Raw genomic sequence first — 14890 nt, 5'->3', positions numbered from 1 at the left:
AAAAAGCAAGATCCTGGAAAAAGAGTATGAGATGATGCCATTCATGTAAAAAAGGGGGCAAAAAATAGAAGACTTCACTTGCAGCTCTAAGCACAAAATACCTCTGACCAGCAAACAAGTGACTGAAAACACCTGGGCCTCTAGGGCGGGGACAGAGAGGTGGACATTTGGGAACAAGTCACTGACAACTTTTCTACCCTCTGAATGTTGAACCAGGTGAGCATGTTTCTGATTCAAAAAATCAAATAATTTAAAATACTTCCTGGTATATAGCAAAGTAAAATAGATTGATATCTTTTTTCCTACTATATTCCTCAACTCTAAGGCACAATTCTAACCCACATTTTAAAGTTTCCGTTATCAGAATATATCTCAATCAATGGGCATTCTTAATAGGTTCTTGTGGTGGTTTTTTTTTCCCCCTAAAAAGCTTTTACTAAATCAATGCTGAGGCTTAAATTTGATGGTATTTTAGAACCAAGGAAATATAATACAGAAAGATGTGTCATCTAGAAAGGAACTATAACAATAAAAACCATTGTGTGGTGGGATTGTGGGGATCTTCCTTTCTCAAAATGGTCCTTACTGGTAATTTTACGTCACCTTTTCAATAGTTTTTTAAAAACATATTTTAAACTGTTTTCAGGAGAGAATAAATGTTTTTAGAGGGAAGCATCCCCCAGCACTGGGGTATAGAGAACCTGCCAAGCAGTAAACCCATGAAAATCACCACTTCCTCAACTTAGTTTAAATAATTATCAGAGCAAAGCTCTGGGCCCTAACTTAAGCTATGGTTACAAGGAGAGACCCATTGTCCTTGGATTTTTCCTGAGATACTCACCTTCCAGGAACAGTTTGTCAAACCTGAGACAACACTTACTTGGCCACCATGGGTGTCTATTTCAGCAATCGGTTCAGACCTTGAGCTTTGATCATATAACATGTGGGATACACTAACAACGCTCCATACTGATGACTTGCAGTCTGTCAGGAATCGACTATTAGTAAATTTCATGTTTGCAGATTGCTGCAAACCCTTGTTACTCAAAGTGTGGTGTGCAAACCAGCATCAGCAGAATCTCATGTCCCAGACCTACTGAACCTAAGATCCACACTTTAGCAAGACTCCCAGGTGATTCACACGCACATCAGAGTTTGAGAAGAACTACTGTAAACTGTAAATTGCAATATAGATGTTAGCTGCATTATTATTAATGAAAACAAAAAGTGAATAATAATAATTTCTTAATCTGTTTTCAGAGACCTTCACGTTATCACCTCATTTGGTTTTTATAGCAATACTATAGCAAGAGTTAGAGGGTTTTTTTTGTTTGGGGGTTTTTTTTTGGCTGCATTGGGTCTTTGTCACTGCGCGGGGCTTTCTTTAGTTGCAGCGAGCAAGGGCTGCTCTTCGTTGCGGTGCGGGTGCTTCTCATTGTGGTGGCTTCTCTCGTTGTGAAGCACGGGCTCTAGGCGCGCCGGCTTCAGTAGTTGTGGCTCGCGGGCTCTAGAGCGCAGGCTCAGTAGTTGTGGCGCACTGGCTTAGCTGCTCCGCGACATGTGGGATCTTCCCGGACCAGAGCTCGAACCTGTGTCTCCTGCATTGGCAGAAGGATTCTTAACCACTGTGACACCAGGGAAGCCCCAGAGTTTTAGAGTTTTTAAACCCTGGTTTATAGAAGAGGAAATGAGATTCAGAGAAGTAAAGGGAAACTTATTATATTGAGTTTTGTTTAGTCCTGTAGTTAGGAAAAAGGTTGCCAATGCATTGTTCAGGTACTCTTGTGATTTTTCAATGATGCAGATATTTGATGTCTAGCCAAACTGGGAGGTAAACAATAAATGCTGGAGAGGGTGTAGAGAAAAGGAAACCCGCCTGCACTGTTGGTGGGAATGTAAACTGGTACAGCTACTACGGAGAACAGTATGGAGATTCCTTAGAAAACTAAAAATAGAGCTACCATATGATCCAGCAATCCCACTCCTGGACATATATCCAGAGAAAACCGTAATTCCAAAAGATACATACACCCCAATGTTCATTGAAGCACTATTTACAATAGCCAGGACATGGAAGCAACCTAAATGTCCATCAACAGAAGAATGGATAAAAAAGATGTGGTACATAGATACAATGGAATATTACTCGGCCATAAAAAAGGATGAAATAATGCCATTTGCAGCAACATGGATGGACCTAGAGATTGTCATACTGAGTGAAGTAAGTCAGACAGAGAAAGACATATATGATATCGCTTATATGTGGAATCTAAAAAAAAAAGGCTACAAATAGGAGGTAGGCTCCTGCCATCCCTTTGAACATCCTTTTCCAGTCTCTGCTAGGATTGTGCTTCTCTCTCAATGCCCAGGACCGTCCTCTCTCTCAGGAGGAGACAGATGACAGTCCAGTTCACGTGGCTAGCCCCTCTTGTCTGCCTATCTGGGGCCCAAAGTGGTCTCAGCCTCTGTGTGTGGGGGGAAGGGGAGGAAGGGGGTCTGAGCCCAAGGCTGAGACTTGGCTGAGACTCAACAGCCAGTATAACAGGTTGCTGGTCTGGGAAGCCAGATAGGCCCTTACACCAGCCCTGCAAGGAGTTTTTAATTCTAACTCCAATTAGTATGGCCCATTCTAATCAGAGGACCAAGACCAGGATGAGATTAGGCTGTGCTTGAAAATAATTCAGGATTAGTGAGAAAAGAATAGAAACATTTATTTCTCAAGAAACCTAATTATTATTTAAACCTAAGAGTTTACTTTTTAAAAACATATCATCACATCGAATTATTTACTTGGCTATTTAATGGTTACTTTGTTTAGCTCTTTGATGAAGGGTTGGAGTTCTGTTTCAAGAAAAGATGAGGAAGCATATTGCTTTCTAGCTCAGTTAACTATATCTCCAACTTAAGCCATGTATTCAGACCATATGAGCTCAGAACAGGAGCAGCCCACCCTGACTATTAGGAACCTAAGATGAAAAAGAGAGTCCTGAGGGCGAAGCTCACAAGGTGAAAATAGCCATAATACATACTAAGTTCTTCCTGAGTCAGGTGATCCAGTTTTTCATTTTTCATGTTAAATAAAAATCTCATGTGCAATGATAGAAGCATTTTGGAGGGCAATTTGGCTATTTACCAAGAATTATAGCAGCTGTGTCTTGGGTGAGGCTCACTGCTTTCAATATTTCTTTGAATGAGTTATTCCATTCCTGAAAATTTATCCTCAGGAAATAATGTAAGGCATAGAAAAACTCTAGCCAAAAGAGCTCACCACAGCACTATTTTAATTTTTTTTTTTCTATTTTTTGGCCATGCTGTGTGGCAGCATGCGGGATCTTAGTTCCCCGACCAGGGATTGAACCTGCGCCCCCTGCAATGGAAGCACAGCATCTTAACCACTGGACCACCAGGGAAGTCCCACGAGAGCACTATTTTAGGTATTCAAGCATTGAAAACCCATAGCATCTGAGAGCAAGGAAATAGGTAAATGACCTACAGCGTATCTACCTAATGATTTATTAAGTAGCCATATTTTAAATGATGCTTACATTTGAAGTACATCTGGTATTGAACTGGATTGTCCCTCTATTGCCTTTCATCTACTATGTGAAAATGGTTGAAACAAAGTTAAAAATGAAAGTTTTAAGACAAAGACTATTTGTAAAGTACTAGCTATAAAATTTGGTCTAAGATATATTAGGAAGGGTCTGCCCAGACTATCATCATCTTCTTTATCCATCCAAACCCAAAGTCCAGCCATTCTTCAAGTCCTGTGCTGCCTCCTCATCCCTCCCTCCTCACAGCTCCTACAGTACACATTGGCCCGTGATAGGCTACCTCGTGCAGTTGGTATTTTCATTCAGTATGTATCTCTCTCACTGGGATCCTTGACATCAGTGACTGGGTTTTAAACCTCTTTTATTCCACACAGCACACAGCTCAACCCCTGCACCCAATCAGTCATGAGTCCTATTGATTTTACTTCCAAGCTTTCCTCAGCTCTATCTTTTCCTCTCTATCCTTTCAACTAAGCCTCATCTCTCACATGGGCTCCTGCCACATTGTAGCAATCAATACTGTATCAGTTATGGTGCTTTAGGCTGCAAGTAACAGAAAAGTCAATGTGGAGTAGCTTACACAATGAGGAAAGTCTGCCCTTTCTATTTAAGAGAAAAGCCCTTTCCAGAAAGCCCCCCAGAAGACTCTCCCTTGGGGTCCACTAGCCAGCACTGGGTCACACATTCATGCTTTAGCTGCAGGGGAGGCTGGGAAAGCCATCATTTGGCAGTTTCAATCTCAATAGTGGGATGCAGGCTCTGCCAGCAGGAATTAGAAGAGCGTGAAGAGGGTAGGGAACCAATAGTGTCAGCCCCAAACTTCCTGCCTTGGGTGTCCCCACCCCTTTAATCCATTCCCAACGCTGCCGCTATTAATTCACTCATTCATTTAATTAATTATTCATTCACTGTATTAGTCAGGTTTGGCTAGTTTATGTTCCAGCAACAAACAGCAAGGGAGAAGAGAGAGCACAGAGATCAGCACTGGCTTTTACCTGCTTCCGCCTAAAATGGACCTATGTTTCACCCATCATCCCCCAACCCCCCTCCCCACAACCATTAGTCTGTTCTCTGTATCTATGAATCTGTTTCTGTTTCATTATGTTTGTTTGTTTTGTTTTTAGAGTCCACATATAAGTGAAATCATATGGTATTTGTCTTTCTCTGTTTGACTTACTTCATTTAGCATAATACCCTCTAGGTCCATCTATGTTATCACAAATGGCAAGATTTCATTCTTTTTTATCCATTAATCTATTGATGGACACTTAGGTTGCTTCCATATCTTGGCTGTTGTAAATTATGCTGCAGTGAACACAGGGGTGCATGTATCTTTCTAAATTAGTGGGTTTGTTTTCTTTGGATAAACACTCAGAAGTAGAATTGCTGGTTCATATGGTAGTTATATTTTTAATTTTTTGAGGAATCTCCATATTCTTTTCCTTAGTGGTTGTATTCATTTACATTCCCACCAACAGTGCATGAAGGTTCCCTTTTCGATTCTGCTTACATTTCATTGGCTAAAGCAAGTCCTGTGGCCACACTTAACTTCAAAAGGGCACAGAAGTGAGATCATCCTTCATGCAGGGTAAGCCAAACGAACAGTTACCAAATCCAACAAATATTTATTGAGTGTTGGCTATATGCAAAGAGACGTGCTAGAGATGTATTGGTAAGAAAAACAAAGTATCTGTTCTGAAAGTTTTTACAGTCTAGAAGCAATAGTCTACCCCTTCCTTTATGTGCTCAGGCTAACATTTGAGACTTCAATTGTACCACCACTTACAGTTTCATTGCATTAAAAAAAAAAAGCTTGGCTGTCTTCCTGAATAGGCTGTAAAACCTCAAAGATGTCTTATCCCTTCTTGTAAACCTCACACCTAGAATTGTGCCTAGAACTAGTAGAAACTTAATGTTTGTTGAATGATGTATGAGATAGGATGGGCTCAGCTACGGAACAGGAAGCCCAGATGACAGTGGCTTAAACAAACAGGGTTTGTATTTTAATATTTAGTGAGAAGTCTAACAGCCAGCAGCTGCTGGGGCTGATTTCTCTGTTCAACAATGTCATCCAGGACCCAGACTCTTTCCAGCCTTACACTTTGATACACTTGGCTTGTTGGCTTTTCCTCCCTGTGATTGTGCTTCATGATCATAAGACTGCTGCCACTGCTCCATGTAATATATTTTTAAGGCAGGAAAAAAAACAGAAGGGGCAGCAGCAGGGGGCTGTCCACTGGTAACTGTCCCTTATAGCAGGGAACAGAAACTTTCCTAGAAGACACCCAGTAGCTTATGTCTCATGGCCAAAACATGGATCACATGGCCACCTCAAGCTTCGAGCAAGGCTGGGAAAGAGAATATCGGGATTTCCAGTCTCTGTGGTTGGAGATGGCCAAGAAGGGGCTGGGGATGGTTTGGGCAGCCAACCAAAAGTTTCACCACAAATGAAGAATATGTGCTCATTAAGTACTAATTGGTGGAAGCTTAGATTTTTATGATCTGGTTCTTTATTGATTTTTAATAACATATAAAGAACCCTCATCATTGCTGTGTCTAACCAGTATTGAATGCATCTTCTGTTCGTGCTGGGAACTATGGAATTTTCTCATTCAGTCTTTGCAACCCCGTGACAGGTATTATCAATCTATTTTACATATGAAGAAACTGAATCCCAGAGTAGTTAAGCAGCTTGTTCAACATGCTCACTTACCAACTAGTAAATGATGACACAGGGGTTTGAATTCCAGTGTCTTGAGTCCAGAGCCCATGATCCTATCCTAGAACTTGAGGTCTAGAGGTGAACAGAGAGCTCATCAGACACAAGCCCTTTATTTCATAGTGCTGAAGCCCAGGATGGGAGGTAACCTGCTCAAGGTCACACAGCAAGCCCAAGCCAGAGCCAGGCCCAGGACCCAGGAGTCCTGACCCCCAGGCCACGGTTCTATCACTCTGGGCTGGCTCTCTTTAGAAACCTCCCGTTAGTTAACTGATCTTTAAAAAGACAAAAATGCCAAATGGGATCCTGTGGACAATTCAGTTTTTTAAAAAAATGTATTTGACCTAAGTTTTGGCAAATTAGAACAAGTTGTTTCCTTTTTTGGAGTCGAAACTTAGCGATTAGTTGGTTCAAACTCTTCTACCCATCTCAGTGGAAAGTCTAGTCTGTACAAAATTTTTCAGTTCTCAAGTGATAAAGAGGAAGGAAAGAATGCAATGATCAGAGCCTCAGCTGGGGCTTAACCAAGATTACTTTGAATTCCAAGCTCATGACCCAGAAATGCCTTATTTGTGGTGTTTAAACACATCCTATGTAACACTGCCTTGGGAATCCTCTTGATAGTGTAAAATGTGTACGTTTTGAATCCCACTTCTACCACCAACTAGCTGCGGGAACACATGACCTAGGCCCACTGTGAGAATTGCGTGGAGCTAATGTACAGACAGCATCTGGCACAAAAGGGGACAAACCAAGTGTCATTTCCCCTTCCCCTGTCCCCTGGCACTTCCCCTTCAGGCTTGGGGCTGAAACATCTCTAGCACACAATTTAACAAGGAGTGCCTGCCTTCCCACACTGCTTTCTGTTTCAGAGGGTCAGAGTCCCTTTTGTTGACAGGACTCAAACCTTTCGGGGGAAAAAATTTGCTTAAATTGAAAAGTCATTTTTGTGTTGCATTTACGACCCTAGAGCATCAAGGTTATAAGCATAGGCTCTTGAATCACACAGAGGCTCCGTCACTTCCTGTGTGTGTAGTTGTGTAACCTCCTTGTGTCTCCGTTTCCTTCTCCACACAATGGAGGTAATAACAGTACCAACCTCAGGGGGCTGCCGTGGGGATTAGATGAGGGAATGTGTGTCACTCTGTAAGCATGTCATACAGGTTTGCCGGAGCCTTGTTGGATCCTTCAATCTAAGATAGGCTGGGACCTAGGACCTGCTACCAGAGCGACACAGTACAAAGAAACTATAAGGGACTAAAAATAACTATATACATATACAGTTGGGGCAATTATGAAGAATAAGACATAAAAAGGCCATAAACCTACTGCTATTTCTGAGGTGCTAGGAGAAAAACAGGGTGAGCCCTGTGCATGACTCCTGCACACAGCCCCACCGAGGGGGTGGGCAGACCACCTAAGCTACCCCTCTGGCCCGACCTACCAATCCGCCCCTACCATCACCCCATGTAAGGGACCAGCCCACCCTCCTAGAAGAGCGAGCAAGGGAACCCATTATTTGTTTTTGCTCCCAATAAAGCCTTGCCTGAATTCCTCGTCTGGCCTCTTATCAATGTCTATGGATTAAAGAGTCCAAGGACCCGAACTGGTAACAAATCTCTTCCACAGTGTTTTTCAAGAGTGTTCAGTGTGGGTTAGACAAAATATTTTCTCTCCTTCTTTTAAGGATAAGGACAATTGCGCAAATGAAAGCACAGCAGGGCAGCATAGCAGACAGTTGGAGAGAACTCAGGACTGCAGGCAGGATACTGGGTTCAAGTCCTGGCTCTGCCACCAGTGTCCTTCTATTCTCTGGGCTTCAATTCTCTGCTAATCACGGCTATTCAAATGTCTTCTTGGAAGCCTTAAGTGACCAAGACTAGCAGGAAACAACAATTTGGTAAAGGTTTAGAATTCTGTAATTTGGGCTCGAGAATGAAGAACTCTTTCAAGATCTTCTCCCAGAACAGGAAGAGTCAGTTAGGAAGGAACAGCAGCATTTTCCTTGGGCAAACTTGAGGAGTCCCCTGCTTGTCCTCCTCACCCTTCTCCCCCTCCTCTGTTCCTCCTTGGACACAATGTGACTTCCATCCTCCACTTTGCCCCCAGATACCACCATAAACAAGTTCTCAGATCCTTTTCCACCATCTGAAAGAAATGCACTCAGCAAACATGCACATTTACCTTGTCAGCCCCAAGAGGGCAGGGACCGTGCCTCAGTCCACTGCTCTGTGTATGGACTGAGACACAGAGCAGTGGACTGAGGCACGGTCCCTGCCCTCCTGGGACTGACGTACTATAGGGGCAGACAGAGGCAAGCAAAGTAAACAAGTAAAATATACAGTGGAGCAGGTGGAGCCGGCCGAGAGCTGGATTTAACTGGGCTGGAGTTTTGCCAAGTGAGTACAATCTAGAAAGCTTGAGGTACGGGAGGGGAGGCTGTAGACAAGAGAAGAGTTGTAATCACTAAGATGGAGTTGAGGCAGGGAAAGGAGGGGAGAAGGGATTTGAAGGGGACAGTGAAAGGTAGTGAGATCAGTGGACTATGGGGCCCATGGGAGTAAAGGCTTGAAGAGAAGAACTAGAAAGAGCTTTGAACATGGGATCTTCAGAGGGCCTAGGGCTTGAGTGTGGGGCTGAGTAGTGAGCCAGGGAAGATAAGATCACTGGGGCAGAGGAGGCCATGGAGCAGGGAGGCCAAAGCATCAGTGGATCGGGCACATGGATGGTGAAAGCACTGAGCGCAGTGGCAGGTTGAGTGGGACAGAAGACAGTGAGGTGGGAGTGAAACTGTGTGGGACACTTGAGGACCTCTCGGGTGTACAAGCCACCCCTCCCATGTTCCCCATCTCTTGAGGTAAAAGGCTTTGCTTCAGGCCCCCCCTCAGTTTCAAAAGTCTGGCTCAAGAGTTAAAGATTAGGAAATTCGAACACACAGAAACAAAGAATAGCTGTTGGGCTAGGAAACATAACAATTTAGCCTATAAATCAGTTACATAGCAGAGTCACTGAATTCCCAGTTCCCTGAAAGATATAGATAACGAGGTCTGACACACATTCCTAAACCGTTTTTACACAAACCAGACTTCTCCCGCTTCCAACCAGGAAAACTGCTGTCCACAAGCACATAGACCCCCAGGCCGGTTGGGACCAGAAGGTTGATGATGTTGATTCCCAAAACCTCACCCTGTTACCTCACTACCAACCAGCCAGAAGAATGCAACCCACAGCACTAATATTGCCTTTTAAAACCCTTCCCTGAAAGCCGCTGGGGAGTTCGGGTCTTTTGAGCATGAGCTGCCTGCTCTCCTTGCTCAGTGCCTTCAATAAACACTGTACTTTTCTTCACCACAACCTGGGGTCAGTAGATTGGCTTTGCTGTGTGTCAGGCAAACGGATCCAAATCCAGTTTCTGTAACAGGAGATAGGACCTTCAGATAATTTGTAAATAGTGACAGTGGTGAGAGGAGGAGTTTGTAACGTCATATTTAATAGTGTGATTTAATGTTACATTTGAGGAAAACCTCTTCTGTTTTATTGTAAGAACTATAGAGAAGGAGAAAGCTGTTCATAGCATGAAAAGCAGGACTGAGCATTAAAAAGTTGACAAAGACCTGGGAGTATCTCATTTCATGAAGGATCAAAGCTGTCAGCCTAAGGGATATAGCTCTACTTGTGCAATCACAAGCAGCCCTAAACTGGTGGGAAGGTATTTAGATTTTTATGGGTGAAGGACCTTCCTTTTTTGTTTGTTATTTTATTTTATTTTGTAAAATGAGCACGTTATTTATTTTTTTAAAAATTTTTGGGGGGGGCCATGCCGCACAGCTTGTGGGATCTTAGTTCCCCAACCAGGGATCGAACCCACGCCCTCGGCAATGAAAGCGTGAAGTCCTAACCACTGGACCACCAGGGAATTCCCCCAAGGACCTTCCTGTCATCCCTAAAATACCAAGCAGAGAGCCACCATTTCAACAGAGGCTTGAAATAATATTATAATGATAATCCATTAGTGTCATATACTAAAAGCCATTGACTGAGAGCCAGTGGTATAGAAAAGTTAAGAAAGTGGACTCTGCTTGGGTTTAAATCCCGGCTCTGCTACTTACCACTCATTTAGCCTCATCTGTATGAGGGGGATAATAATGTCCCAGCTTCTGAAAAGTAAATGAGCTGAGAGGTTGCCTGGAGTGTGTGTGAGGACTCAAAAAATGTTGGTTAGATATTCTGATCTTTCTAATCTTTGTTGGCAAATAAACAAGAAAATAAGGCTTTGAAGGCCCTGGCCATTAGTTCTGTGTAGGGAAAAACAGCCAGAGAGTAAGGCTGAGACAAGGGTCCTACCTCAGCTAATTGCATTTCAACAGCCCCTGGGAGGCAGTGTGGCCCAGGGGTAGTGAATCTGTGCTGGGAGTCAGAAGCCCTGGGTTTCCATTCCTCCTCAGCCTGAGGCCAAGATCAAGTATGGCCAAGGGCAAGACAGGGTGTCTCTGACCCTCAGCTTACCCACCTGTAAAGTGGGGATGATCATTCTGCCAGGCCCACACACAAGGTCGTTTTGAGGACCAAATGAGGAAATGTTCCATGAAGGTTAATGGTAACTCAGTTCACCTGTGTTGAGTGCCCACCTACTGTGTGCTGAGCACAGGAGAATGAAATTAGGCCTGCTCTCGCCCTAAACAAGTGCCCAGAAGACAGGACATGTACCCAGACAGCCAGAGTCTATGGGAGAAAGTGCTAAGGGAGTCTGATTACGGAAGGAAGAAGTATCTTTATGGTTGAGTCTTATGAGCAGATTCAGGGAGGATGTACTGAATGGTGCCCAGTGCACTCAGCAGCTCCCCTTCTAGAGCCTCATCCAGCAGATGTACCTGCTCATACCAGACGACCTGAGGTCAAGGCTGTTCACTGTAGCATGCTTTATAGCTGCATAAGTTCACAGCCCCCTAAAACACCCACCAAAGAGAGAATATGTGGGCTCTATAGCAGAATAAGGAAAAGTTCTTTGTGAACCGACATGCCAATTTGGGCTTCCTTCCCCTTCCTCTGGATGCTCTCAGACCCTGAACTTGCGTCTACCACAGTCATTTTCATGGGCTCCTTGAATTAGAAGTGTCCTTGATAACAAGGAAAGCTATGACCTGCAAGTGCATGAACATAGGCCCCACTGGGCCCCAAGCCCCAGAGAAGGGTTACTGTCCTCTTTCTATAAAGAAAATGAGGCCCAGGTTTGCCAGGGCAGCACAGCCAATAGATACTGGGCTGGGATTTGTCCTACGACTGACTTCCTGGTTGTTTTATGTATCTGTTGCTCCGCCCCCTTTGAGACTATTCATTCTGTAAGGGCTGCGGTCAGTTTTCTTATCCTCTCCTTCAGGGCCAGGCAAAGTCCACCCCATTAGGAAATATTAATTCTTGAGATCGGGATGGTCCTAAGAAGGAGATGCCGGGGTAGGACAGTCCCTAAGGAATCTGTGTGTGTGTGGTGGTGGTGGGGGTGGAGTGTAGGGGTGAACAAGTTGGTTCTGGGTTGGTTCAGAGGGAAGGGGGAAAGATGAGCATTACCATCTGAGAGAAAAGGTGTGGTGGTGAAACAAGACAGGACAGATACAGTTCCCATCTTGGGAACTTGGGGAATTAAGGGAATTTGCTGGAAGCGGACAGGTGGTGGGCCAGAGGGGAGCAAAAACCATCTTCCATTTTCATCTAAATGTCTCAGAAGGTCCCTATGTAAGAAACCTACATATAGACTCCCTCAGGTACAGACACACTTTACCATCTCTATACAAAGCTATTCATTGCAGAATTGACTGTAAAACAATGGAGCCAACTCAATGTCTATCAATAAGGAACTGGTTAAATAGTCAGATTTCCATATGATGGACACTTTCCAGTCCAAGAAAGGAGGAGGAAGTCCTTACCGCTCTGATATAGGACAATTGCCAAAATATATTTTAAGTAAAAAAATTCTAAGTGCATAATCAGGGAAATAAAAAATTTAAACCACAATGAGTTATGATCCCACATATATCAGCCTGTAACATTTTAAAAACTGAGAATTCCAAGCATCGGCGAGGGCGTGAAGCAAAGGGAACTCTCAAAGAGCTGGCAAGTATGTGAACTGACACAACCACTCTGGGAAACAGTTTGCCCTTATCAATAATGTATGTTCCCTAGGCCCCTGCAAATGCCCCACAGAAATCCTTACCCCAACCAACCCCCCAAACATACATACACACCAGGAGAAAAAATTAAGAACATTCACACAAGCACTGATCCTAGCAGCAAAAAATTGGAAGCAACCCAAATGTCCTTAAATAGTGCAATGAAAACTTAATTGTGGTGTCTTCATACGATGGAATTCCATACCAGAGTGAAAATGATTGGCATCACTCAACTGAACCTCAAGACCCTTAATCTAATCGTGGCTGGGATACAAGCAAGCTGTAGAAGACTGCAGGCAGTACACTTCCTTCTCTTCAAAATCCAAAAAGGTGAGACACTACCCCATACATATTGTATGGCGACATGAACATATGGCAGGACTATAAAGGAAAAAAGGGCATGATAAGCATCACATTTAGGACAGTATTTAGGGGAAGAAAAGGTGAGGCTGGGAAGGGCCACAAAGAGGATTTTAAAGGCCCTGTTTCTTTGCCTAGGAGAGGTGGTAGGTACCAGGTGGCTTATTGTATCATGGTTTTTTTTTTTTAATAGATATATATTGTATAACTACTATTTTTATAACTAATCAATATTTAATAAAAACAATTTAAAAAAATGAGGGCTAGACCAATGTGAACAGTGTGCTACCATTTGTATAAAAAAAGGGACACATACACCCATAGACACACATGTGTGCATGTGTACACATACGCTGATATTAAACTACCTCTGGAAAGTTACATATGCAACTGGAAAAATCGGTTGCCTCTGGGAGGGGAACTAGGAGGCTGGGGACAAGGAGGGAGACTTTCCTGAATATTTAAATTTTCTAAATCACTTAAATCAATTAGAGTTAAAAATAATAAAGAATAATAAAATTTGAAGAGAGACTGAGAGAGGGAGACACAGAGGGGAGGGAGAAAGGGAAGGGAGGGTGTGAGGAAGGGAGGAGGGAGGGACAGGGGCAGGAGGAGGGGGAATGGCGGGGCTCTGGCCGCCAAAACCTTCCAAAACATTGGGAGTGTGTCCAAAATCATAAGTGGACCCAGAAGCCCCACTGGACAGCCCAGGGAAGCCTGTGTCCTCAGCCCACAGCTTGGCCTAGACCCCAACACGTTCTTGCACCTAAGGACAGGGCTGGCTTCACACGACTGCCCACATCAGTTCAGGCTCTGCAATCTTTTGTTTCCAGAGGTTTGTTCCCAAACAAGACTCCCTCTCTGGGTCTCTTCCCCTGACCCTATGGTCTTATCTCAGACCTTCGCCCACCTGTGATCTGAACAATTCCTCTGAAGTCGATTTAGTGAGCCGTCATCCTTGATGGCTCTGAAATGTGTGTCTGTGTCACCAAGGTCAGCCAAAAGCAAATAGGCCCTTTTCATCCCCTCTTTAATCCTCCCCTCAAGGACCCGGTGTCCTTTGCTCTACTGCCTCATCAAGACCTGCTCGCACATTCTTTATCACGCTGGGATAACAATAATTCAAAGGAAACCAGGGCCACAGGCATGTCCCCAAGGATCATGGCCTTGAGAGGTAAAGGCATGCAGTGCTAATGGAATTTCAGATACCAGCCAGTGGGCGAGGAAGGATTTGGACACAATGTGCAGGGGGTGCCTTCTGCCCTGCTTGTACCCAGGATGCCAGAGGAGTGAAGTATTGGCAGTGTGGGTCTGTATGAGAAAGGAAGCCCCTGAAGCTGGGCTCAGTCCCCCAGAGTCCAATGGCCAGGGGTGAGGAGGAGGGGGCCAGGGAGGATTGTGTTACTCTGAACTAAGAAGTTCCTTATTCCCCAAAGAGCCAAAGCAGGATCTGGGTGGCACCATAGTACAGAGGTAGGTGCTAAGAGAAGGCTGAGCCACACAGGACAGGATCAGTTCTCCCACCTCACCCATCCCCTCAATGGGGGGTTCCCTAGTTGAAAACACCTTGGCAGTTCATAACTCTCCCTTGGGAGCAAGGTAGTGTTGTACAGGAAGAAAGAAGCCTTGCTGTATGATGGCTCTTAGCGGAAGTCGTTCAACAAGCAGGTCTAGAGCAAACGTCATGGGCTGACAATACTAAGTGCTGACAAGGATGTGGAACACCTGGACTGCCGTACACGGCTACAAGCGTGTAAATCATCCAACCAATGGAAAACTGTTTGGTAGAACTACTAAAGCTAAACACACACCCAACCAGTGACCTAGCAATTCCACTCCTGGGGATTTTCTGAAGAGAAATGAGCATTGTGTCCACCAAATGACATGTACAAGAATGTTCATAGCAGTGTTACTATGGCAGCTCAACATGGAAACAACCTAATGTCCACCAGCAGGAGAATAAACACACTGTGGTATATTTGTACAATAGAATACTACTCAAAACAAGCTACAGCTACGTGCGCAACAGGAATGAAGCCCAGAGACATGATATTGAATGAGAGAAGCCAGACAAAAACGTACACACACTGTCT

General features: G+C 44.1%; 1 protein-coding gene across 1 annotated transcript in view; it reads right to left on the bottom strand.

Moving 5' to 3' along the window:
* Positions 1–14890, bottom strand: part of BRPF3 (bromodomain and PHD finger containing 3) — a 98581-nt gene that overhangs the window by 48195 nt on the left and 35496 nt on the right. The gene's annotated exons all lie outside the window — the stretch shown is intronic.

The sequence above is a fragment of the Neophocaena asiaeorientalis genome, unplaced genomic scaffold, assembly GCF_003031525.2.
Source record: "Neophocaena asiaeorientalis asiaeorientalis breed wild unplaced genomic scaffold, Neophocaena_asiaeorientalis_V1.1 scaffold46, whole genome shotgun sequence".
Lineage (NCBI taxonomy): Eukaryota > Metazoa > Chordata > Mammalia > Artiodactyla > Phocoenidae > Neophocaena > Neophocaena asiaeorientalis.
The sequence above is the reverse complement of the archived record's forward strand: the minus strand, read 5'-3'. Positions and strand labels throughout refer to the sequence as shown.